Raw genomic sequence first — 26,654 nt, 5'->3', positions numbered from 1 at the left:
AAGTTATGCTAAACCTGTATCGAACCTTGGTTAGACCACAATTAGAGTACTATGACATCTTTCAGTTATTGCGCCAAATATTGTTTCTATTATTAACACAAAGACTTGTTTCTTTCTCGTCCCGGCTCCAGTTATTATTGCACTAGACCATTCCCACAGATGTTGGAAGAGGTTAAGAAGGAAACAGTGAAGGTAACAGTCAAAAGAAAGAAGACTGTGGAAATAGAAATAGTGCACAATTCTCTAGAGAGTAACAAATATTTAATTCTTTTCAAATGAGGGAAATATTCGATCAGTGAGTTACAGGTTTATTAACCTCATGCCAGGTACAGGTAGTTTTATTTTTACCATTACTTGCACCAATCATCACACACTGGAGGTAAATATCAGGAGCTCCTGTGTGATGATGAGGTGATCACTGGACAATAAAGTGCAGAGACTGGTGGGGGGGCTGCTCATTATCCTCGGTGTGATTTAATCCCCTTTCCCACTGAATACTGCGGACAGACATGGTCACCTTGGTAACAGAATGGTCACTGTGACAGCACTTTCTAAACAATAGCACACAAGACAATGGGTTATCAATAAATGGTACTGATATTAAACTATCTGCAATTACATTCTGAATAAAAGGATATAAAATGGTGAAAAATAACTGGTGAAGATAATCATTTATTTTTGCAGAAGGCACTTGCAAACATTAAGAATGATGTACACCTACACATCACACCTATATAGAGTGAGGTGTGTGCTTTATTCCAGTTGTTTCTCTTAATCAGATGAGAGTTAGTGTACCCGGTGATCATTTGGACCCTGCGGCTGCCCATCCAGAGGTCACGGTTCCAGGCTCTGACACAATTAGTGGGCCAGGCAAAGCTCAATAGAAAATACTGCAGAGAAAACAATCCTTTGCATTAAAATCTGTGAGCAGTTGGCACAGGACAACACAAGTGTGAATTAGTAACCTTTAACACACAAAGTGCCACGAAGTAGTGCAAAGTGCAGTGAATTGCTCCCCTTCAGTCCTGTCCCTCAATCCCAGTCCATCTCTGGGGGATTGTTACAAGATTCACCCTATCCTCTCAACACAAATATTACCCACACAATACCAGATTAATAGAACATTGCCGACAGCTGCTGATAGCTATTAACAAGAATAAACCTGGTTCTAAGTAAAACAAAATGGTTGCATGCTCTCACATGCGCAAATACATATCTTTACGATTATCAATATATATCTATTCCACCATCTATCATTTGTCTCTCTATCTTACAGACGCAAGGTCTGGTGCAGTACTAGTGGAGACAGGTTCTATTGTAATATAAAGTGAGAAAGGGAATCGTGTCAAGTAAACAAGAGTTAGGGCCTCATGTAATATAAACAGAGACAGGGTCTAGTGTAATATAAACAGAGACAGGGTATAGTGTAATATGAACAGAAACAGGGTCTAGTGTAATATAAACACAGACAGGGTATAGTGTAATATGAACAGAGACAGGGTCTAGTGTAATATAAACACAGACAGGGCCTAGTGTAATATAAACAGAGACAGGGTCTGGTTTAATATAAACAGAGACAGGGCCTAGTGTACTATAAACAGAGACAGGGCCTAGTGTACTATAAACAGAGACAGGGTCTGGTGTAATATAAACGGAGACAGGGTCTGGTGTAATATAAACGGAGACAGGGTCTGGTGTAATATAAACAGAGACATGATGTAGTTATAGAATCACAGAATCTAAGAATGCTACATTTCAGATTGTGTACATCCAGCCCACTGTTGCATGTGCCAGCACTCATTTGAAAGATCTAACCAATTAGTCCCACTCCCCCTGCTCCTTCCCTATATCACAATCAGTCCCACTCACCCTGCTCTTTCCCAATATCCCAAGCAGTCCCATTTCCCATGCTCTTTCCCAATATCCCTGCATTTTTTCATACTCAAGTATTTCCTAAATCCCTTTTGAAATGTATTACTGAATCTGCTCCTGGCCCCCTTTCAGGCCGTGTATTCCAGATCATAACAGCTCATTGCATATTTATTTCCTCATTTTGCCTCTGATTCTTTTGCTAGTTAAATCTGTGTCCTCTGGCTACAGACCCTTCAGTCTCTGGAAAATATTTAGAACATAAGAGCATAAGAATTGGAAGCAGGAGTAGGCCATACAGCACTTCGAGCCTGCTCCGCTACTCAATAAGATCATGGCTAATCATCAACCTCAACTCCACTTTCAGGTCTGTTCCCCATAGTCCCGTGATTCTCCTAAAGTCCATAAATCTATCTATCTTAGCGTTGAATATACTCAATGACTCAGCATCCACAGTCCTTTCAGGTAGAGAATTCCAAAAATTCACAATCCTCTGAGTGAAGAAATTCCTCCTCAACTCGGTCTGAAATGGCCCACCCCTTATCCTGCAACTGCCCCCTATTTCTAGACTCTCCAGCCAGTGGAACAAACTCTCAGCATCTACCCTGTCAATCCTCCTCAGAATCTTATATTTTTCAATGAGATCCCCTTTCATTCTTTTAAACTCCAGAGAGTATAATCTACTCAATCTCTCCTTATAGAACAACCCTCTCATCCCAAGGATCAATCTAGTGAATCTTCGTTGGACCGCCTCTATGGTCTCATCAAAACCCTGTACAATTGTAGTAAGACTTCCTTACTCTTGTATTCCAACCCCCTTGCAATAAAGGCCAACATGCTATTCACCTTCCTAATTGCTTGCTGTACCTGCATGCTAAATGTGTGTTTACTGTACGATGACACCCAAGCTTCTCTGATCACCCAATATTTAACATTTTCTCACAACTTAAAACATTCTGTTTTTCTGTCCTTCCTACTAAAGTGAATAACCTCACAGTTCCCCACATTATGCTCCATCTGCCACCTTAGTGCCCACTCTCTTAACATCCATATCCCTTTGCAGATGCTTTGTGTTCTCCTCACAGCTTACTGTTCCACCTATCCCTCGATACTGCTCCTGATACCCGGCACCTCTCGATACTGCTCCTGATACCTGGCACCTCTTGAACCACTGCATCAACATTGGGAACAAATGACTGGGCTGAGGCCTGTATTGGATGAAAAACATGAGACCACTATGGCTGTAGTGTGCATCATCTACAGCAGCAAGTCACCAAGGCTTCTTTGACAGCACCTTCCAAACCCACAACCTCCTCCGTGTAGACGGACAAGGACAGCAGGTGTATGGAAAGACCAGCACCTCCAAGATCCCCTCCAAGTCATGCACCATCCTGACCTCAGCACACAGACTGCAGTACAGTTCAAGAAGGCAGCGGCTCACCACCACCTTCTAAAGGGGCAATTAAGGATGGGCAATAAATGCCAACCTGGCTCACCCACATCCCGAGAATGAATGAATAATTAAAGAATGAACACAGTGAGAAATGAGCTGCAGAACTGTCAACACTGTCAGCTCAAAGGAGATGTTTCCCTTTGGAGATCGGACTGCCCATTGAATTTGATTAAACTGATGTTAAAGTAACAATGCTGCTTTGCTCTGTGACAATAACAGATTATCAAAATATTTCCCATCGGGTGAAATTGAATGTCAGACTTGGACATCTTGTAGATCCATCTTTTTAAAAGTTGTGGGAACTCCGTTCTAAGATGGATTCCACCCAGTTCATAACAAGTCGTCAATCAGCTCGTATTATCATTGTGATATCAGGACTAGGCACATGGTGTTTAAAAGAAAGCTGATTTATTTAACATTTATACAGATTATCAAACTATAGCCCAGTTATAGGGTTACTAACATTGGCAGAAACAAATCCCAACTTCCAGAATGAACATGGTTCAGTCCCGGGTGTGATTAACAGCAGAATCCAACCCCTGCAGTCAGTTGTGAACTTGTTGGTGTTTCAGGAGGTCGGATGAAACAGCAAATCTCTTCCCACACACGGAGCAAGGGAATGGCTTCTCCTTCGTGTGAACTTGTTTGTTGTGTACCAGCAGGCTGGATGACCGAGTGAATCTCTTCCCACAGACAGAGCAGCTAAACGGCCTCTCTCCAGTGTGAATTCGCTGGTGTTTCTGAAGGCCAGATGACAAAGCGAATCCCTTCCCACATTCGGAGCAAATGAATGACCTCTCCTCAGTGTGAACTTGCTTGTTGTGTGCCAGCAGGTGGGATGACTGAGAGAATCCCTTTCCGCACAGAGAGCAGGTGAATGGCTTCTCCCCAGTGTGAACTCGCTGGTGTGTCAGCAGGTTGGATGACCGAGTGAATCCCTTCCCACACATAGAGCAGATGAATGGTCTCTCCCCGGTGTGAACTTGCTGCTTGTGTGCCAGCAGGTTGGATGACTGAGTGAATCTCTTCTCACAGACATAGCAGGTGAACAGCCTCTCCCCAGTGTGAACTCGCTGGTGTGTCAGCAGGCTGGATGAATCAGTGAAACCCTTCCCACACAAGGAGCAGGTGAACGGCCTCTCCCCAGTGTGAACTCGCTGGTGAATTTTCAGCCGGGATGGGGATCTGAATCCCTTCCCACAGTCCCCACATTCCCACGGTTTCTCCATGGTGCAGGTGTCCTTGTGTCTCTCCAGGTTGGACGATCAGTTGAAGCCTCGTCCACACACAGAACACGTGTACGGTTTCTCCCCGCTGTGTATGGTGCGATGTTTTTTCAGGCTGTAACTGGTTAAAGCTCTTTCCAGTCAGTGCACTGGAACACTCTCACTCGGGTTTGTGTGTCTCAGTGCTTTTCCAGTCACAATGATATTTGAAATCTTTTCTTACAGACAGAACAGATAGACATTTCTCCTTCCACAGTCAAAGGCCGATGGTATTCAGGTCTGGATGAATCGAGTGACTCTGTCAGATCTTTATGTAATGTTTGGTTCGAGTTTCCCGTCTGTGAATCCTCCCCTTCTAATACGCTGTAAAAGGAATTTACAAAAGTCATCTCTATAAGTACAGGATAGAAATTCAGGACCAACAAATCAAGTTTCCAGACAACGTTCCCGCTCACACCCTGGATCATTTAACCCAAAACCCAGTCTGTTAATTAAACTTTCAGTTAGGGACTTAGCGTGTGTCCCACATTATCTTCCCCACTGTCGATGTGTGAATAGAGCATCAGACCTGCAACCCTGATTTTAAATTTAAATTCACTCAGCAAATTTATTTCATGGCCTAATAATACAGCTCTATATTTACAGGATGGAGTCTGTTATCTAAATCCTCGAGTGGACAAAATAAAGATCTCAAATGTAAGAGTCCCTCGAATCCTTTGTTAAAACCTTTCAAATCTTGCCCAGTTCCTTCCTTATTACAGAATTTCCCCTCCCTGTGGGAGTCGATATTGATCAAAAACTATTAATTGGAAAATTCTTAGATCTGGTACTGTATAATGAGACAGGATTAGTAAACAATCTCCAAGATAAGGAATCTCTAGGAATGAGTGACTATAACTTGGTTGAATTTCAAATTCAGTTGGAGGGTGAAAAAGTTGGTTCTCAAATCAGTGTCCTAAGCCTAAATAAAGGAGACTACTAAGGTATGAAGGCAGAGTTGGCTAAAGTGGACTGGGAAAATAGATTAAAGTGAATGGTGGTTGATAAACAGTGGCAGACATTTAAGGAAATATTTACTAACTCGCAACAAAAATATATTCCAGTGAGAAGGAAAGATTTTAAGAGAAGAGATAACCATCCGTAGCTAACTAAGAAAATAAGGGAGGGTATCTAATTGAAAACAAGGGTATACAATGTGGCCAAGACTAGTGGGAGGCCGGAGGATTGGGAAACTTTTAAAAGCCAGCAAAGAATGACTAAAAAAATAATAAAGAGAGGGAAGATAGATTATGAAAGTAAACTAGTACAAAATATAAAAACAGATAATAAGAGTTTCTACAGGTACATAAAAAGGAAAAGAGAGGCTCAAGTAAATGTTGCTTCCCTGGAAGATAAGACTGGGGAATTAATAATGGGGAACAGGGAAATGGCAGAGATGTTTTGCATTGGTCTTCATGGCAGAAGACACTAAAAACATCCCAACAGTGGATAATCAAATGGCTATAGGGAGGAACTTAATACAATCATTATAACTAAATAAGTAGTACTTGGTAAAATAATGGGACTAAAGGCGAACAAGTCCCCTGCACCTGATGGCGTGCATCCTAGGGTCTTAAAGGAAGTGGCTATAGAGATAGTGGATGCATTGGTTGTAATCTACCAAAATTCCCTGGATTCTGGGGAGGTCCCAGCGGATTGGAAAACTGCAAATGTAACGCCCCTATTTAAAAATGGAGGCAGACAGAAAGCAGAAAGCTATAGACCAATTAGCCTAACATCGGTCATTGGGAAAATGCTGGAGTCCATTATTAAGTGTAAGGGGATAAAATATGGTCACTAGAGTGGGGACAGATGGATGGTCGCTAAAGTGGATACTGAAAGCAGTGAATTGATCTGACACATGGTCTAGATTGTAGGGCTTATCAGTATTAGGAGGTTCTGAGGAATCCGGAGTTCCTCTGTCTTACGGTAGGGATTGTGATTGACCGATTATATGTAAAACTTGCTTATGTATGTAAAGCACGCTTGTACACTCGCTTACATTGGGTTAAGACGAGGGAAGCAGCAATGCCTGATGGTTAATGAACCATCTCTTGTATTAACCTTAGTACAGACTCATGGAAACTGTATTTAGTACAGAACAAGGACAGTAAAATGTTTGGGAACATAGATTATAGCAGCATGGGAACAGGATGGTATTGACTGGTAGTTCTGACTAGAGTTCTTGGGAGAGGGATAAGGAGGCACCACCCTGGAAAACAAAGTTCATCAACACGTCATGAGGAACTGAGGCAAAGTTGACACCACTGTATAACACATTCCGGGAGGGTGACATGTGATGAGAGATGGACAGATGGGGGGAACCACCCAGAGCCAGTCTGATAAGGATCAACAAATCAATGTAACTTCGCTGATAGCAGTGAGCCAATCGGTGGTTCTGTAGGAGGGTCGCACACCTCAGAAAATCTGTAATTGTAATTACAAACTGTTGTATTGGGAAGTGTTCATCGGAATTCTTCCCTAGCATGCATCATTTGAGTGATTCCTTGGTTGCTATACGGATGGGCGGGTGTTAATTCCTTATATCAGGGAGTCCACCTTGAGAAAGAGAAGTGTTCTTTTTATCCCAACATTAAGGAAGCAATAACGGGACATTTGGAAAAGCTTAATTCAATCAAGCAGAGCCAGCATGGTTTTATGAAAGGGAAATCATTTGATGTAACGAGCCGGGTGGATAAGGGGGAACCAGTGGATGTGGTGTATTTCGATTGCCAGAAGGCATTCGATAAGGTGCCACATAAAAGGTTACTGCACAAGATAAAAGTTCAAGGTGTTGGGGGTAATATAGTAGTAGAATGGATAGAGGATTGGCTAACTAACAGAAAACAGAGAGTCGGGATAAATGGTTCATTTTCAAGTTGTCAAACTGTAACTAGTGCAGTGCCGCAGGGATTGATGCTGGAGCCTCAACTATTTACAATCCATATTAATGACTTGAAGGGACTGAGTGTAATGTAGCCAAGTTTGCTGATGATAGAAAGATGGGTGGGTGAGCAAATTGTGAGGAGGACACAAGAAATCTGCAAAGGGATATAGATAGACAGGTTAAGTGAGTGGGCAAACATTTGGCAGATGGAGTATGTGAGAAAATTTGAGGTTTTCCACTTTGGCAGAAATAATAGAAAAGCAAATTATAATTTAAATGGAGAAAGATTGCGAAGTACTGCAGTCCAGTGGGACCTGTGCCTCCTTGTGCATGAAACACAAAAAATTAGTATGCAGGTACAGCAAGTAATCAGGAAGGCAAATGGAATGTTGGCCTTTATTGCAAGGAGGATGGAGTATAAAAGCATAAACATCCTGCTACAACTGTACAGGGTATTGGTAAGGCCACACCTGGAGTACTGTGTACAGTTTTGGTCTCGGTATTTAAGGAAGGATATACTTGCATTGGAGGCTGTCCAGAGAAGGTTCACTAGTTTGATTCCAGAGATGAGGGGGTTGACTTATGAAGATAGGTTTAGTAGATTGGGCCTATACTCATTGGAGTTCAGAAGAGTGAGAGGTGATCTTATCAAAACTAAGATAATGAGGGGGTTCGACAAGGTGGATGCAGAGAGGATATTTCAACTCATAGGGGAAATTAAAACTAAGGGACATAGTCTCAGAATAAGGGTCCGCCCCATTTAAAACTGAGATGAGGAGAAATTTCTTCTATCAGAGGGTTGTAAATCCGTGGAATTCTCAGCCCCAGATAGCTGTTTAGGCTGGGTCATTGAATATATTTAAGGCAGATAGACAGACAGATTTTTGAGTGATAAGGGAATAAAAGGTTATGGGGAACGGGCAGGGAAATGGAGCTGAGTCCATGAACAGATCAGCGATGATCTTAATAAATGGCGGAGCAGGCTCAAGGGGCCAAATGGCCTACTCCTGCTCCTTGTTCTTATGTTCTAGCTGATCTTTTCACTTTAAACACAGCTCTCCCCTCCTTTAAATCCAGGATTAGAGTTAGCGGAAACTGGAATACCTCACCACACAAATTTAAAAATGCCTGGCAGTGAATTATTCCTCTCTCCAGCCTGTAACCGATGAAACTTGTAACACCGAGGCTGAAATTCCACTTCCATACGCCTGGTTCCAAACATGGGAACTGTACTTGGGGATTCTAACCCTGGGACTGTACATGGGAATTCTAACATTAGGACTGTACTTGGGGATTCTATCCCTGGAACTGTACATGGGGAGTCTAACCCTGGGACTGTGCATGGGGATTCTAACCCCGGGACTGTACATGGGGATTACAACCCTGGGAATGTAAATGGGGTGTCTAAGTCTGGGACTATACATGGGGATTCCAACCCTGGAACTGTGCATGGGGATTCTAACCCTGGGACTGTACATGGGGAACCTAACTCTGGGACTGTATATTGGAATTTTAACCCTGAGACTGTACATGGAAATTCTAACATTAGAATTGTACATGGGGATTCTAACCCTGGGACTGTACATGGGGATTCAAACATTGGGACTGTACATAGGGATTCTAGCCCTGGAAATATACATGGGGATTGTAATCCTAGGACTGTACATGAGAATTCTAACCCTGGGACTGTACATGGGGATTCTAACATTGGGACTGTACCTGGGAATTCTAACCCTAGGACTGTACATGGGGGTTCTAACCCCGGACTGTACATGGGGATTCTAATCCTGGGACTGTCTAATCCAGAGAAGTGTGAAGTAATGCATTTGGGGAGGGCTAACAAGGAAAGGGAATACACATTAAATGGTAGGACATTGAGAAGTGTAGAAGAACAAAGGGACCTGGGAGTGCATGTCCACAGATCCCTGAAGGTAGCAGGCCAGGTGGATAAGGTGTTTAAGAAGGCATACGGAATGCTTTCCTTTATTAGCCAAGGCATAGAATATAAGAGTGGGTGGGTTATGCTTCAACTGTGTAAAACACTTATTACGTCACAACTGGAATACTGTGTGCAGTTCTGGTCACCACATTAAAGGAAGGACGTGATTGCACTGGAGAGAGTACAGAGGAGATTTACGAGGATGTTGCCGGGAGTGGAGAATCTTAGCTACGAGAACAGATTGGATAGGCTGTGTTTGTTTTCTAGCAATAGAGGAGGTTGAGGGGAGACCTCATTGTACTGTATAAAATTATAAGGGGCTTAGATATAGTAGATAAAAAGGACCTATTTCCCTTAGCAGAGGGGTCAACAACCAGGGGCATAAACTTAAAGTAATTGGTACAAGGTTTAGAGAGGAAATTTCTTCACGCAGAGGGTTCTGTGGGTCCGGAACTCATTGCCTGAAAGGGTGGTAGAGGCAGAAATCCTCACCACATTTAAACAGTATTGGATTTGCACTTAAAGTGCCATGACCTGCAGGGTTACTGACAGAGCTGGAAAGTGGGAATAGGCCTCTTGTTGGCTGGCCCAGACACGATAGGCCGAAATGGCCTCCTTCCATGCTGCAAACTTCTATGATTCTATGATTTTAACCCTGGACTGTGCATGGGGATTCTAACCCTGGGACTGTAGAAGGGGGTCCAGTTCTGGGGCTCTTCTCTTATACTTGTGTGGAATATAAACCATAGGCTGGGCACTTACCAACGCCTTCAGGAAAGATGTTGAGAAATCAGATGTGTGGTGAGTGAGAATAAAATAAATGAGGCATGGATAGCTCTCCGGAGCACTGGGACCCGGTTGGGAACACACAGAAGCCCCAACCTGGCTGCGCATGCGGTGTTACGCCATGAAGCGAGCGAGCCGCTCGCTGAACCACCCCGCCTTCCTGCACAAAGATGGCGGTTAATCCGGGCCTGTTACCGGGAGAAAAACCCGTCGCTGCAAACGCGGGAGTTTCGGGTTATTATTCGGGGCTTGCGGCCGACACCAGTTGTTTATGAAGCCTCCCCGCCCACTTGCCGATCGATGACTCCCCTGCGCCCCCTGATTCTCACCCGGTGCAGAGCCCAACTCAAGCCTGAGCTCGTCTCAGCGTCCGTGTGTCTCCAGTGCACGCTCTGCGCATGCTCGAAACATTGCCCGGTACCGCGCCTGCGCGGCTGGCTCCTGTCAGGGTGCGGCATATGATCCCCCGCGGGGAATGCTGAGTAAAGGTCCCACCATTGAAAGAACTTATCACAGAATCACAGAAAAATAGGACACAGGAGGAGGCCATTCGGCGCATCATGTCTGTATCGGTCGACAGAGTTACCTAGCCCAATCCCACCTTCCAGCACTAGGTCCGTAGTCCTGTAAATGCACATCCAAGTATCTTTTAAATGTGATGAGGGTTTCTGCCTCTACCACCTTTTCAGACAGTGAGTTCCAGACTCCCACCACCCTCTGGGTGAAGAAATGTTGCCTCATCTCCCCTCTAATCCTTCTACCAACTACTTTATGTCTATGCCCCCTGGTTATTGACCCCTCTGCTAAGGGAAATAAGTCCTTCCTATCCACTCTGTCCAGGACCCTCATAGAAACATAGAAACATAGAAAATAGGTGCAGGAGTAGGCCATTCAGCCCTTCGAGCCTGCACCGCCATTCAATAAGTTCATGGCTGAACATGCAACTTCAGTACCCCATTCCTGCTTTCTCGCCATACCCCTTGATCCCCCTTAGTAGTAAGGATTAAATCTAACTCCTTTTTGAATCTATTTAGTGAATTGGCCTCAACAACTTTCTGTGGTAGAGAATTCCACAGGTTCACCACTCTCTGGGTGAAGAAGATTCTCCTCATCTCGGTCCTAAATGGCTTACACCTTATCCTTAGACTGTGACCCCTGGTTCTGGACTTCACCAACATTGGGAACATTCTTCCTGCATCTAACCTGTCTAAACCCATCAGAATTTTAAACGTTTCTATGAGATCCCCTCTCATTCTTCTGAACTCCAGTGAATACAAGCCCAGTTGATCCAGTCTTTCTTGATATGTCGTCCCACCATCCCGGGAATCAGTCTGGTGAACCTTCGCTGCACTCCCTCAACAGCAAGAATGTCCTTCCTGAAGTTAGGAGACCAAAACTGTACACAATATTCCAGGTGTGGCCTCACCAAGGCCCTGTACAACTGTAGCAACACCTCCCTGCCCCTGTACTCAAATCCCCTTGCTATGAAGGTCAACATGCCATTTGCTTTCTTAACCGCCTGCTGTACCTGCATGCCAACCTTCAATGACTGATATACCATGACACCCAGGTCTCGTTGCACCTCCCCTTTTCCTAATCTGTCACCATTCAGATAATAGTCTGTCTCTCTGTTTTTACCACCAAAGTGGATAACCTCACATATATCCACATTATACTTCATCTTCCATGCATTTTCCCACTCACCTAACCTATCCAAGTCACTCTGCAGCTTCATAGCATCCTCCTCGCAGCTCACACTGCCACCCAACTTAGTGTCATCCGCATAATTGTATACACCTCAATTAAATCTCCCCACAGTCTCCTCTGTTCGAAGGAAAATAACCCGAATCTAAATCTTTCCTCATAGCTAAAGTTTTTCAGTCCTGGCAACATCCTTACAAATCTTCTCTTCACCCTTTCTAGTGAATAGAACATGATTTTCTGTAATCGGATTGAAGACTGAACCATGTTCATTCTAGCAGTTATGGTTAGTTTCTGCTGATCTGAATAACACGCATACCTAGGCTGGAGATTAATATTCTGTATAAATATTGAATACATCATAAGAATGTAAAAATTAGGAGCAGGAGTAGGTCATACAATCCCTCGAGCCTGCTCCGCCATTCAATAAGATCATGGCTGATCTTTGATCTCAACTCCACTTAGAATCATACAATCATAGAATGGTTACAACACAGAAGTCCATTTGGCCCTTCGAGCCAGTGCTAGCTCTCTGCAAGTGCACCTCAGCTAGTCTCACTACCCCACCCTTTCCCTGTAGCCCTACAAAAAATTCTGTGTCCTTTGGTTCTCGACCCTTCTGCCAATGTTTTTTTTCCTGCACTGCTCTGTAACAATTCTTCAATCGGATTGGTTAAGGAGACACACAGTTGCTGTCCCTGTTCACATTTTCCCAGATTCCCTGCAGAGGACGCTGCACCAAAATGGTTGTCCAATCACAGCAAGTTCCAGTGCAAATCCCCACAGGAAGTGTGTGGGCAAGTGCGAGTGTTGACTGAAAAATCTGTCCCATTGTCAAGTATTTTTCAAAACAATGAAGCAAATCACAATGGAATATATGCAAGCAAATATTTTGCTGGCGATTTAGTGCCTTATTGATGAGATTATGAAGCTTTTTTGGCCTACCTTTTGCAAGTGTTTAGCTATAATTTGTTTGTAACAACAACAACTTGTATTTATATAGTGCCTTTAACATAGTGAAACATCTCAAGGCGCTTCACAGGAGTGTTGAGATAAAAACATTGACACTGAGCCACATAAGTAGAAATCGGGGGCAGGTGTCCAAAAGCTTGGTCAAAGAAGTATGTTTTAAGAAACATCTTGAAGGAGGAAAGAGAGGTAGAGAGGTTTAGGCCGGGAGTTCCAGAGCTTGGGGCCTAGGCAGCTCAAGGCACAGCCACCAATGATTGAGCCATTATGATTAGGGATTCTCAAGAAGGCAGAATTAAAGGAGCACAGATATCTCAGAGGGTTGTGGGGCTGGAGGAGATTACAGCGATAGGGAGGGGGGAGGCCATGGAAAGATTTGTAAGCAAGGATGAGAATATTGAAATAGAGGCATTGCTTAACTGGAAGCCAATGTTGGTCAATGATGGGTGAGCGGGACTTGGTGCGAGATAGGACATGGGCAGCCGAGTTTTGGATCACCTCTAAATTACGTAGGATAGAATGTGGGAGGCCAGCCAGGAGTGCGTTGGAAATGTCACGTCTAGAGGTAACAAAGGCATGGATGAGGGCTTCAACAGCGGGTAAGCTGAGGCAAGGGCGGAGATGGGTGATGTTACAGAGGTGGAAATAGGCAATCTTAGTTAGCGGTGGATATATGGTCAAAAGCTCATTTCAGAGTCAAATATGACACCAAGGTAGCGAGCAGTCTGGCTCAGCCTCAGACATAAGTTAAGGACAGGGATGGAGTCAGTGGCTAGAGAGCAGAGTTTGTGGCGAGGACCAAAAACAATGGTGATGACCAAAAACGATCTTCGCAATATTCAATTGGAGAACATTTCTGTTCATCCAGAACTGGATATTGGTCAAGCAGTCAGACAATTTAATGACCATGGAAGGGTCGAGAGAAGTGGTAGTGAGGTAGAACCGGATGTCATCAGCATACATGTGGAAACTGACACTATGTTTTCAGATCATTTTGCCAAGGGGCAACATGTAGATGAGAACTAGGAAGGGCCAAGGATAGATTCTTGGGGGCACTAGAAGTAACGATGCGGGGTGGAAAGAGAAGCCATTGCAGGTGATTCTCTGGCTATGATTAGATGGATAAGAATGGAAGCAGGCAAGTGCAGTCCCACCCAGCTGGACGACGGTGGAGAGATGTTGGAGAAGGATAGAGTGGTCAACCGTGTCAAAGGCTGCAGATAAGTTAAGAAGGAAAAGGAGTTATAGCTTACCTTTGTCACAGTCGCAAAAGATGTCATTTGTGACTTTGATGAAAGCCGTTTCCGTACTGCACCAGGCGTGGAAATTGGATTGGAGGGATTCAAACATGGAATTGCAGGAAAGATGGGCATGGATTTGGGAGCGGACAATATATTCAAAGACTTTGGCGAGGAAAGGGGGAGTTGACAGTTGTTTTTTTGAGGAGAGGGGTGATGAGAGCAGATTTGAGGGAGAGGAAGATAGTACCTGAGGAGAGAATGTGAACTAACATGGGAGCCAGAAAAGGAAGTTGGGTGGTCAGCAGTTTGGTGGGAATGGGGTTAAGTTAGCAGTAAGTAGGCCTCATGGACAGGATGTGCTCAAAAAGGTCATGAGGGGAGATCAGAGAGAGACTGGAGAAAGATGTGAGGTCAGGGCTAGAGCAGGGGGGATCCTTAGAGTAAGTTTAGCCCGATGGGCAAGGGGAAGAAAGGGATGAGGCAGAGACAGCTGAAGGGATGGTCTCAATCTTAGAGACAAAGAAGTCCATGAGCTCCTGACACTTAATATCAGAGATAAGGGTGAAGACTGGGGAGAGGGGTTTAAAAAAGATGGTTAGCAGTGGAGAATCAAAACCGGGGTTTATCTTTACATTTCAGAATGATTCTGGAATAGTGAACGATTTTGGCAGACGAGAGCAGGACCTGATAATGCTTTTGGTTCAGCCAGATCTGATGGTGCATGACTCAACCAGTTGTCCGCTACATCCGTTCAAGTCTGCGTCCCTTGGACTTGAGGGAGTGAAGATCAGGGCTGTGCCGGGGGAACAGCCAGGCTGCGAGAGAGGAGTTGTTTTAACAGGGTCTAGGGCATCAGAGGTGATGGTGAGGGTGTGACGAGCTGCAGAAATGTCATGGTGAATGGAGGGCCAAAGGCCGGACTGTTGGGAGTTCATAAATGCAGTTCGAAGAGAGTAGGGAGAGAGTTTTTGCCAGGACACAGAAGGAAGTAGGGTTGGGGTGGGGAGAGGGATGGAAGGGGGATGTGGGGGAGAGCTATACAAGGAAGTGGTCAGCAATGGCCTTATCTGCGATTGGCTCAATGGGAATAGTGAGGCCACGATAGATGGCAAGGTCAGGGGGAGCGGGGGGTGGTGGCCGTAAATATGGGTTGGGGAGTTTATATGGAGGGAGAGATTGTGGTTCAGCCAGATCTGATGGTGCATCGCTCAGCCAGTTGACCACCACATCCGTTCAAGTCTATATCCCTTGGCTAGTGAACTCAGATGAGAGGGAGCATGTTGAATTTAGATGGAGGTTGAAATCACAGAGGATGAGAAGTCGGTTCAATGCAGAGGCAGAGGGAGGAAAGTAGTGAAGATATATCGGTAATAACATTTTTATGGTATGTGGGTGGTAGTGAATGAGAATTTTAAAAGAGGGGTGGAATAAGATGAGTTGTTCAAAGGAGGAGAACGTGCCAGAGGATTTGGTGATGAGAGCCACACCGTCACCATGGTGGTCTGGGTGGGGCAAGTGGTGGAAGGTACATTCTGGAGGGAGATGCGGAGAGGGTCGGTGATGGCTGCACCACTGCCAGCGTCCACAGGGCCAGCGCTGGTGGGAGGCGGGGGGAGGTGAGTTGGACGGGGACGAGATGGCAGGATTAGCCCCCCCCCCCCCCACAGTGGGCGGGCGTGTTGGGTGGGAAGGTCGGCGAGAGAGTAGGATGGGACAGTCGGGGCTGCTGCTCGTGAGGAGGCAGCGATGAGTGCCTCGATGGGCCCTTCGTAGGATGCCAAGAGAGGCACCGAGGGAAGCCTTAGGCTTGCCCAGGAGGGAGTCAAGCCTAGGACAGCGACAGGAGAGTAGGAAGGTCGAAGAGTAATGAAAGATTGGGTAGGGATTTAGGCGGGTAGAGTATCCGAGAGAGGAGAGGTGAAAGAAGGCATGATGACAGGGGAGAAGGTTCAGGGAGGGATAAAGAGAAAAGGAAAGAGGCGGATAGATGAATGGCTCGAGTCTGGAGAGGCAGCCACAATGCACATGTAAATGGACAGGGGAAAAGCTCAGGTTACATCGACCTGTTTACACCTTGCACAATCCCCGCCCGCTTGCAGCTTGGAAAGGCACAAAATCAAAAAAGACACAAGTTTCGAAAGGATAAAAAAGTTGCTACACCCAGTACATTCGGTACACGAATGCGACAATAAATTCGTACAATATATATAATTCACCAACTGTCAGCCCGCAGGTGCAGACTTACATAGAACAAGCTGACCGCCTCAAAACAAGGACCATAAATCCAACAAAAACTGTTCTTCTATTGAAGTGATTGTCTCTGCACAGAATCAGTGAGCATAGGCACTGAAACCTGGTCTGCTGATTCACAGTCTTACTGGATCAGGGCGCCTCAGTGTGTAGTTTCCTCCCTCTCTCTCCTTCGGTAGGTGTAGCTCTCATTGACAAGTAGGTCTCTTCAACTTTTAACTCTCCAAAGCTTTCATTAAATTTTTTTTGTCATAAACAAAGGGTATTAAAGGGCTGAAATGGCACTTAAAAGATAGCTGGCCAGACCCGGGAGGTCAACTGGTTGTAGGCAAGCTGAGATACCCTTCTTCCACCAATGTACTCAATCTTTTATCACCTATACTCATCATCATCATCATCATTATCATAGGCAGTCCCTCGGAATCACAAAGACTTGCTTCCACTCCTGAAGTGAGTTCTTTGGTGGCTGAAAAGTCGAATAGTATAATGTGGATAAATGTGAGGTTATCCACTTTGGTGGTAAAAACAGAGAGACAGACTATTATCTGAATGGTGACAGATTAGGAAAAGGGGAGGTGCAACGAGACCTGGGTGTCATGGTACATCAGTCATTGAAGGTTGGCATGCAGGTACAGCAGGTGGTTAAGAAAGCAAATGGCATGTTGGCCTTCATAGCGAGGGGATTTGAGTACAGGGGCAGGGAGGTGTTGCTACAGTTGTACAGGGCCTTGGTGAGGCCACACCTGGAGTATTGTGTACAGTTTTGGTCTCCTAACTTGAGGAAGGACATTCTTGCTATTGAGGGAGTGCAGCGAAGATTCACCAGAATGATTCCTGGGATGGTGGGACTGACCTATCAAGAAAGATTGGATCAACTGGGCTTGTATTCACTGGAGTTCAGAAGATTGAGAGGGGACCTCATAGAAACGTTTAAAATTCTGACGGGTTTAGACAGGTTAGATGCAGGAAGAATGTTCCCAATGTTGGGGAAGTCCAGAACCAGGGGTCACAGTCTGAGGATAAGGGGTAAGCCATTTAGGACCAAGATGAGGAGAAACTTCTTCACCCAGAGAGTGGTGAACCTGTGGAATTCTCTACCACAGAAAGTAGTTGAGGCCAATTCACTAAATATATTCAAAAGGGAGTTAGATGAAGTCCTTACTACTCGGGGGATCAAGGGTTATGGCGAGAAAGCAGGAATGGGGTGCTGAAGTTTCATGTTCAGCCATGAACTCATTGAATGGCGGTGCAGGCTAGAAGGGCTGAATGGCCTACTCCTGCACCTATTTTCTATGTTTCTATGTAATACAAGAGCCACAGACTCTGTCACAGGTGGGATAGATAGTCGTTGAGGGAAAGTGTGGGTGGGACTGGTTTGCCGCACGCTCTTTCCGCTGCCTGCGCTTGATTCTGCAAGCTCTCAGAGATGAGACTCGAGGTGCTGAGCGCCCTCCCGGTTGCACTTCCTCCACTGAGGGTGGTCTTGGGCCAAGGACTCCCAGGTGTCAGTGGGGATGTCGCACTTTATCAGGGAGGTTTTGAGGGTGTCCTTGTAATGTTTCCGCTGCCCACCTTTGGCTCGTTTGCAGTAATCGTGACCGTCTTTCAAAAGTGGGACAAGTCTGACTGCGGCAACTACAGAGGAAACTCCCTGTTATCAGTCACAGTGAAAGTTGTCGCTCGAGTCCTCCTCAACCTTAATTGATAAGTTGCCAGCAGCAGGGTCTTCTTACCGTGGCCGAGGAGCTCCTCCCGGAGTCGCAGTGTGAATTTTGACCCCTACGGGGTACAACAGATATGATTTTTCCAGCACGCCAGCTACAGGAAAAATGCAGGGAACAGCGCCAGCCCTTATACATGGCCTTCTTCGACCTTACAAAGGCCTTTGACACTGTCACCTATACTATGCATTTTACTGCAAGAGAAGTGATTGCGGACTGCCTTTTACGAGTCCAGTTCAGCTTATCGCACCGATCTAATCGCTCCCAGGGCTCTTTCTGTCTGTCTGGACGGCTGAAATCGGAAAACTGTCGTTATAGAAAACAGCTCACGGGGGATTTCCATTCACAGATGGGTGCTGCACACAGACACAGTTCCAAGATCGCTCTCTTGTGACCGTTCAATGAAAAAGGACATTGTGCAACTCGAGACACACACACACACACACAAGACTAAAAATAATAATAGGGATCCACCTTCTGACAGGAAGTGCCGCTTACTGTTTTCTGCAAAGCCTCTCCTCTGCAGACGAACAGTTCACTTGCAGACTTGCTGTTTGCTCTGCAACAAGCTCGGCCAGGGTCCGTGATCATTCCGACCCCGCTGCTAGCAGCTTATCAATTAAGGTGTACCGAATCATACGAAAACATGGGCCTTACACTAAACATCCATAAGACAAAGGACCTCCACCAGCCTGTCCTTGCCGCACAGCACTGCCCCCCAGTCAACAAAATCCACGGCGTGGCCCTGGACAACGTAGACCATTTCCCATACCTCGGGAGCCTCTTATCAACAAGAGCAGACATTGATGATACCGCCTCCAGTGCGCCAGCGCAGCCTTCAACCACCTGAGGAAAAGAGTGATCGAAGACCAAGCCCTCAACACTGCCACCAAGCTCATGGTCTACAGGGCTGTAGTAATATCCGCCCTCCTGTATGGCTCAGAGACATAGACCATGTACAGTAGACACCTCAAGGCGCTGGAGAAATACCACCAACGATGTCTCCGCAAGACCCTACAAATCCGCTGTGACGACAGACACATTAACGTTAGCGTCCTTGACCAGGCCAACATCCTGAGCATTGAAGCACTGACCACACTTGATCAGCTCTGCTGGGCAGGCCACTTTGTTCCGATGCCAGACACGAAGTTCCCAAAGCAAGCACTCTACTCGGAACTCCTTCAGGCAAATGAGCCAAAGGTGGGCAGAGGAAATGTTATAAGGAAATGTTACACCCTCAAAGCCTCTCAGATAAACTGCTACTGACACTGGAGTCGCTGGCCAAAGACCACCCGAAGTGGAGGAAGTGCATCCGGGAGGATGCTGAGCACCTCGAGTCTCATCGCCGAGAGCATTCAGGAATCAAGCGCAGGCAGCGGAAAGGGTGTGCAGCAAACCAGTCCCACCCATCCTTTCCCTCAACGACTATCTGTCCCACCTGTGACAGAGACTGTGGTTCTCATATTGGACTGTTCAGCCACCTAAGAACTCATTTTATGATGATGATGATGATCAATTAAAGTTCAGCAGCAGTGTGATCTGTCACTGCGCTGAAAACTTTCCACCCACAGCTCCTGACCAGTATCAGGTTAAATCTCCCTCTACACTGTCCTATCAACAATCACAGGGCAGGTATAGCACGGGTTAGATACAGAGTAAAGCTCCCTCTAATCTGTACACAATGAGAGTCAGTGCTGGAGGAAGCTGTACCCCAGTGAGTGTCAGTGTCAGAGGAAACTGTACCCCAGTGAGAGTTAGTGCCAGAGGAAACTGCATCCCAGTGAGAGTTAGTGCCAGAGGAAATTGTACCCCAGTGAGAGTCAGTGCCAGAGGAAACTGTACCCCAGTTAGAGTCAGTGCCAGAGGAAACTACCCCAGTGAGAGTTAGTGCCAGAGGAAACTGTACCCCAGTGAGAGTTAGTGCCAGAGGAAATTGTACCCCAGTGAGAGTCAGTGCCAGAGGAAACTATCCCAGTGAGAGTCAGTGTCAGAGGAAACTGTACCCCGGTGAGAGTTAGTGCCAGAGAAAACTGTACCCCATTGAGAGTCAGTGCCAGCTGATTAGCTGATCCGCAGGGCGTGACTTTATGCAGTCCCTTGTTCAGGGCCTGGGCCTTGGGGTCAGGGGAGGCTGTGGGCCTTTATTCCCCTTATTGGGCACAAAGCTCTTGGTCTCAACCCACTGGCTCAGATTTTAATATAGACATTTAAAATTCATCAATAAAAGGGACAGGGTCTCTAATTCTGTTTTGCGACAGTTCCTGGGACGACTGTATCTCCCCCTGTCCTCCACACAGGGGCTTGTAGTAGTTAAAGGGACAGCGATTCTCCTTGTTCTGTCAGTTTGTAATTAACTTTATCCCAAATTAAAGACTGAAGGAGTTTACCAATAACTTCTCGAGTCTTGGTTTGATCTTCCAGAATTCCCTAGATTTTAGAACGGTCCCCGAGGATTGGAAGGTGGCAAATGTCAAGGAGTAATTAAAGGAGGAGGCAGTAACAATATAGGATAGGATAAAATTAGATAAAGAGGGACTTAAAAGGTTGGCAGTTTTCAATATAGAAATGTCACCTGGTCCAGACAGGCTGCATCCTAGGTTACTGAGGGAAGTAAGGATGGAAATTGTGGAGGCTCTGGCCACAACCTTCCAATCCTCCTTGGAGTGGTGCCAGAGGACTGCAGGATTGCAAATGTTACACCTCTGTTTCAAATAGGGGAGAGGGATAAACCCAACAACTACAGGCCAGTCAGACTAACGCCAGTGGTGGAGAAACTGTTAGATACAATAATCCAGGACAATATTCATTTGTATTTGGAAAAGTATGGGCTAATAACTGAAAGTCAGCACGGATTTGTTAAAGGCAACTCATGTTGACTAACTTGATTGAGTTTTTGATGAAATAACAAAGAGTGTTGATGAGGGTAGTGTGGTTGATGTTGTGTATATGGACAAAAAGCGCTTGATAAAGCACCACATAATAGAATTGTTAGCAAAATTAAAGCCTATGGGATTAAAGGGACAGTGGCAGCATGTATACACAATTGGGTAAAGGACAGAAAGCAGAGAGTAATGGTGAACGGCTATTTTTCAGACTGGAGGCAAATATCCAGTGGTATTTCCCAGGGGTCACTGCTCTTTTTGATGTATATTAATGGGTTGGACTTAGGTATACAGGGCATCATTTCATCGTTTGCAGATGACACGAAACTCGGAACTGTAGCAAACAATGAGGAGGGTAGTAACAGACTTCAGGTGGAAATAGACAGGCTGGTGGAATGGGCAGACACGTGGCAGATGGAATTTAATGCAGAGAAGTGTGAAGTGATATATTTTGGTAGTAAAAATGAGGAGGGAATATGAATGAAATGGTACAATTTTATAGGAGGTACAGTAACGGAGAGACCTGGTGTGTATGCACATAAATCTTTGAAGGTATCAGGAGAACAGTGGAACACTGAAGTCTAGAGGCAACAAAGGCATGGTTGTGTGTTTCAGCAGTAGATCAGCTGAGACCTCCTCCTTTTACCTCCGTAATATCACCCAGTTCCGCCCCTGTCTCAGCTCATCTGTTGCTAAAATCTTCATTCATGCCTTTGTTGTCTCCAGGCTCGATTATTACAGTGGTCCTTGTACACCAGTCATTGAAAGCAAACATGCAGATGTAGCAAGCAGTTAGGAAGACAAATGGTATGTTGGCCTTCATTGCAAGAGAATTTGAGTACAGGAGCAAGGATCTCTTACTACAATTATACAGGACCTTGGTGAGACCGCACCTGGAATATTGTGTGCAGTTTTGTTCTCCTTACCGAAGAAAGGATATACTTGCCATAGAGGGGGTGCAGAGGAAGTTCACCAGACTGATTCCGAGGATGGCAGGACTGTTGTATGAGAAGAGATTGGGTCGACTAGGCCTGTATTCACTAGAGTTTAGAAGAATAAGAGGGGATCACATTGAAACGTATAAAATTCTGATTGGGTTGGATAGACTGGATGCGGGGAGGATGTTTCCCCTGGCTGTGAAGTTTAGCACAAGAGGTCACAGTCTCAGGATACGGGGTATAAAATTTAGGACCGAGATGCGGAGAAATTATTCCACTCAGAGGGTGGTGAATCTGTGGAATTCTCTACCATAGAAGGCTGTGGAGGCCAAGTCACTGAATATATTTAAGAGGGAGATAGATAGATTTCTAGAAACAAAAGGCATCAAGGGGTATGGGGAAAAGTGGGAATATGGTGTTGAGATAGAGGATCAGCCATGATCATATTGAATGGTGGTACAGACTCGAAAGGCCAAATGGCCTACTACTGCAACCATTTTCTATGTTTCTATGCTCTCCTGGCCGGGCTCCTAACTTATACCCTCCATAAACTTCAACTCATCTAAAATGCTTCTGCCTGTATCTTAACTCGCACTAAGTCCTGTTCATCCTCACACCTGTGCTCACCAAACTATACTGGCTCCCAGACCAGCGATGCCTCCAATTTAAAATTCTTATCCTTATTTTCAAATCCATCCATGGCCTTGCCCCTCCCTTTCTTTGTAAAGCCCTCCAGCTCTACAAACATCTAAGAGCTCTGCGTTCCTCCAATTCTCGCCAATGCTGTATCCCTGATTTGATCCGCTCCACCAGTGGTGGCCATGCATTTAACTGTCTAGATCCGAAACTCTGGAAATCCCTCCCTAAATCTCTCCAACTCTCCACCTCTCTCTCCTTTAAGACGTTCCTTTAAACCTACCTCTTTGATCATGCTTTAGGTCACCTGACCTAACATCGTTTTATATGCCTCACTGTCAAATCTTGTTTGATAAGACTCTTGTGAAGCGCCTGGTAATGTTTTACTATGTTAAAGGAGGTCTATAAATATAAGGCGTTGTGGTTGTTGACTTTAGAGGATGGAGAGAAGGATCGTGCACTCAACATTTTTGGCTGAAGATATTTGTGAATGCTGGACTCTGCCATCATTGAGGATGGAGATGTTCATGGAGCCTCTTCCTCCTGTTACTAGTTTAATAGTCCAGCACCATTCACGAGTAGATATGTAGGACTGCAGAGCTTTGATCTAATCCGTTGGTTGTGTGATCAATTAGCTCTGTCTATAGAATGCTGCTTCTGTCGTTTAACAGGCATGTAGTCTTGTGTTGTAGCATGTGGTGTCCATGTGAAAGGTGTGATACATTCCACGACCCGTGAGCAACACAGGTTAAAGAGGTGATAATTCATCTCCCCAATCACATTATGATTTATGTCTACATAGTTATTACTGTTTATTTCATATTTGTTGTGCACGGGCACACTTGCCTGAAAGGTATTTGTTGCCATCTGGTGACACTGCAGCTAAATATGCTGATGATACAAAGATAGGTGGGAAAGCAAGTTGTGAGGAGGACACAAAGAATCTGTAAAGGGATATAGATAGGTTAAGTGAGTTCGCAAAAATTTGGCAGATGAAGTATAATGTGGGAAAATGTGAGGTTATCCACTTTGGTAGGAAGAATACAAAAGCAAATTATTATTTAAATGGAGACGACAAAATGCTGCGGTATAGAGGGATCTGGGGATCCTTATGCTTGAAACACAAAAAGTTAGCATGTACGTACAGCAATTAGGAAGGCAAATGGAGTGTTGGCCTTTATTGCAAGGGGGTGAAGTACAAAAGTAGAGAAGTCTTGCTACAACTGCACAGAGTACTGGTGAGACCACACCTGGAGTACTGCATACAGTTTTGGTCTCCTTATTTAAGGAGGGATATAGTTGCATTGGAGGCAGTTCAGAGAAGGTTCACTAGGTTGATTCCTGAGATGAAGGAGTCATCTTATGAAGAAAGCTTGAGCAGCTTGGGCCTACACTCATTGGAGTTTAGAAGAATGAGAGGTGATCTTATTGAAGGGAGCTAGGAGTTAAATTAAAAAGCAGGACATCAAAGGTAGTAATCTCAGGATTGCTACCAGTGCCACGTGCTAGTCAGAGTAGAAACTGCAGGATAGCTAAGATGAATACATGGCTTGAGGAGTGGTGCAGGAAGGAGGGATTCAAATTCCTGGGACATTGAAACCGGTTCTGGGGGAGGTGGGACCAGTACAAACTGGACGGTCTGCACCTGGGCAGGACCGAAGCCAATGTCCTAGGGCAAGTGTTTGCTAGTGCTGTTGGGGAAGGGTTAAACTAATATTCCAGGGGGATTGGAACCTATACAGGGAGACAGAAGAAAGTAAAATGGGGGCAGCAGCAAAAGATAGAAAGAAGAAAAGTAAAAGTGGAGGGCAGAGAAACCCAAGGCAAAAATCAGAAAGGGCCACATTACAGCAAAATTCTAAAGGGACAAAGTGTGTTAACAAGACAAGCCTGAAGATTCTGTGCCTCAATAAGAGGAGTATTCGTAATAAGGTGGAAGAATTAACTGCGCAGGCAGCTATTAACGAATATGATATAATTGGGATTACGGAGACATGGCTGCAGGGTGACCAAGGCTGGGAACTCAACATCCAGGGGTATTCAACATTCAGGAAGGATAGACGAAATTAATGCAATAGTAAGGATGAACATTAGCTTGGATGATGTGGAATCTGTATGGGTAGAGCTGCGGAATACCAAAGAGCATAAAACGCTAGTGGGAGTTGTGTACAGGCCTTAAATAGTAGTAGTGAAGTTGGGGACAGCATCAAACAAGAAATTAGGGATGCATGCAATAAAGGTACAGCAGTTATCATGGGCAACTTTAATCTACATATAGATTGGGCTAACCAAACTGGTTATTGGAGGAGGATTTAGGGATGGTTTTCTAGACCAATATGTCGAGGAACCAACCAGAGGGCTGGCCATCCTAGACTGGGTGATGTGTAATGAGAAAGGACTAATTAGCAATCTTGTTGTGCGAGGCCCCTTGGGGAAGAGTGACCATAATATGGTAGAATTCTTTATTAAGATGGAGAGTGACACATTTAATTCAGAGACGAGATTCTGAACTTAAGAAAAGGTAACTTCGATGGTATGAGTCGTGAATTGACTAGAATAGACTGCCGAATGATACTTAAAAGGTTGATGGTGGATAGGCAATGGCAGACATTTAAATATCACATGGAGGAACTTCAACAATTGTACATCCCTGTCTGGAGTAAAAATAAAACTGGGAAGGTGGCTCAACCGTGGCTAACAAGGGAAATTAGGGATAGTGTTAAATCCAAGGAAGAGGCATATAACTTGTCCAGAATAAGCAGCAAACCTGAGGACTGGGAGAATTGTAGAATTCAGCAGAGGAGGACTAAGGGTTTAATTAGGAGGGGGAAAATAAAGTATGAGAGGAAGCTTGCTGGGAACATAAAAACTGACTGCAAAAGCTTCTATTGATATATGAAGAGAAAAAGATTAGTGAAGACAAACGTAGGTCCCTTGCAGTCAGAATGAGGCGAAGTTATAATGGGGAAAAAAGAAATAGCAGACCAATTGAACGAATACTTCGGATCTGTCTTCACGAAGGAATAACCTTCCAGAAATACTAGGGGACCGAGGGTCTAGCGAAAAGGAGGAACTGAAGGAAATCCTTATTAGTCAGGAAATTGTGTTAGGGAAATTGATGGGATTGAAGGCTGATAAATCTCCAGGGCCTGATAGTCTGCATCCCAGAGCACTTAAAGAAGTGGCCCTACAAATAGTGGATGCATTGGTGATCATTTTCCGACTCTGGATCAATTCCTATGGACTGGAGGGTAGCTAATGTAACACCACTTTTTAAAAAAGGAGAGAGAAAACAGGGAATTATAGACTGGTTAGCCTGACATCGGTAGTGGGGAAAATGTTGGAATCAATTATTAAAGATGAAATAGCAACGCATTTGGAAAGCAGTGACAGGATAGGTCCAAGTCAGCATGGATTTAGGAAAGGGAAATCATGTCTGATAAATTTTCGAGAATTTTTTGAGGATGTAACTAGTAGAGTGGACAAGGGAGAACCAGTGGATATGGGATATTTGGACTTTCAAAAGGCTTTTGACAAGGTCCCACACAAGAGATTGGTGTGCAAAATTAAAGCACATGGTATTGGGGGTAATGTATTGACGTGAATAGAGAATTGGTTGACAGACATGAAGCAGAGAGTCGGGATAAATGGGTCCTTTTCAGAATGGCAGGCAGTGACTAGTGAGGTGCCGCAGGGCTCAGTGCTGGGACCCCAGCTGTTTACAATATGTATCAATTATTTAGATGAAGGGATTGAGTGTAATATCTCCAAGTTTGCAGATGACACTAAGCTAGGTGGCAGTGTGGGCTGTAAGGAGGATGACTTGGACAGGTTAGGTGAGTGGCAGATGCAGTGTAATGTGAATAAGTGTGAGGTTATCCACTTTGGTGGCAAAAACAGGAAGGCAGAATATTATCTGAATGGTGACAGATTAGGAAAAAGGAGGTGCAACGAGACCTGGGTGTCATGGTACATCAGTCATTGAAAGTTGTCATGCAGGTACAGCAGGCGGTGAAGAAGGCAAATGGTATGTTGGCCTTCATAGCTAGGGGATTTGAGTATAGGAGCAGGGAGGTCTTACTGCAGTTGTACAGGGCCTTGGTGAGGCCTCTCCTGG

The 26,654-nt window shown here is 45.0% G+C and overlaps 1 pseudogene; it reads right to left on the bottom strand.

Annotated features, from left to right (window-relative positions):
• Positions 1 to 3,841: 3,841 nt before the first annotated feature.
• Positions 3,842 to 26,654, bottom strand: part of LOC139274063 (zinc finger protein 420-like) — a 47,427-nt pseudogene continuing 24,614 nt past the window's right edge.

Source organism: Pristiophorus japonicus, chromosome 9, assembly GCF_044704955.1.
Source record: "Pristiophorus japonicus isolate sPriJap1 chromosome 9, sPriJap1.hap1, whole genome shotgun sequence".
NCBI lineage: Eukaryota > Metazoa > Chordata > Chondrichthyes > Pristiophoridae > Pristiophorus > Pristiophorus japonicus.
The sequence above is the reverse complement of the archived record's forward strand: the minus strand, read 5'-3'. Positions and strand labels throughout refer to the sequence as shown.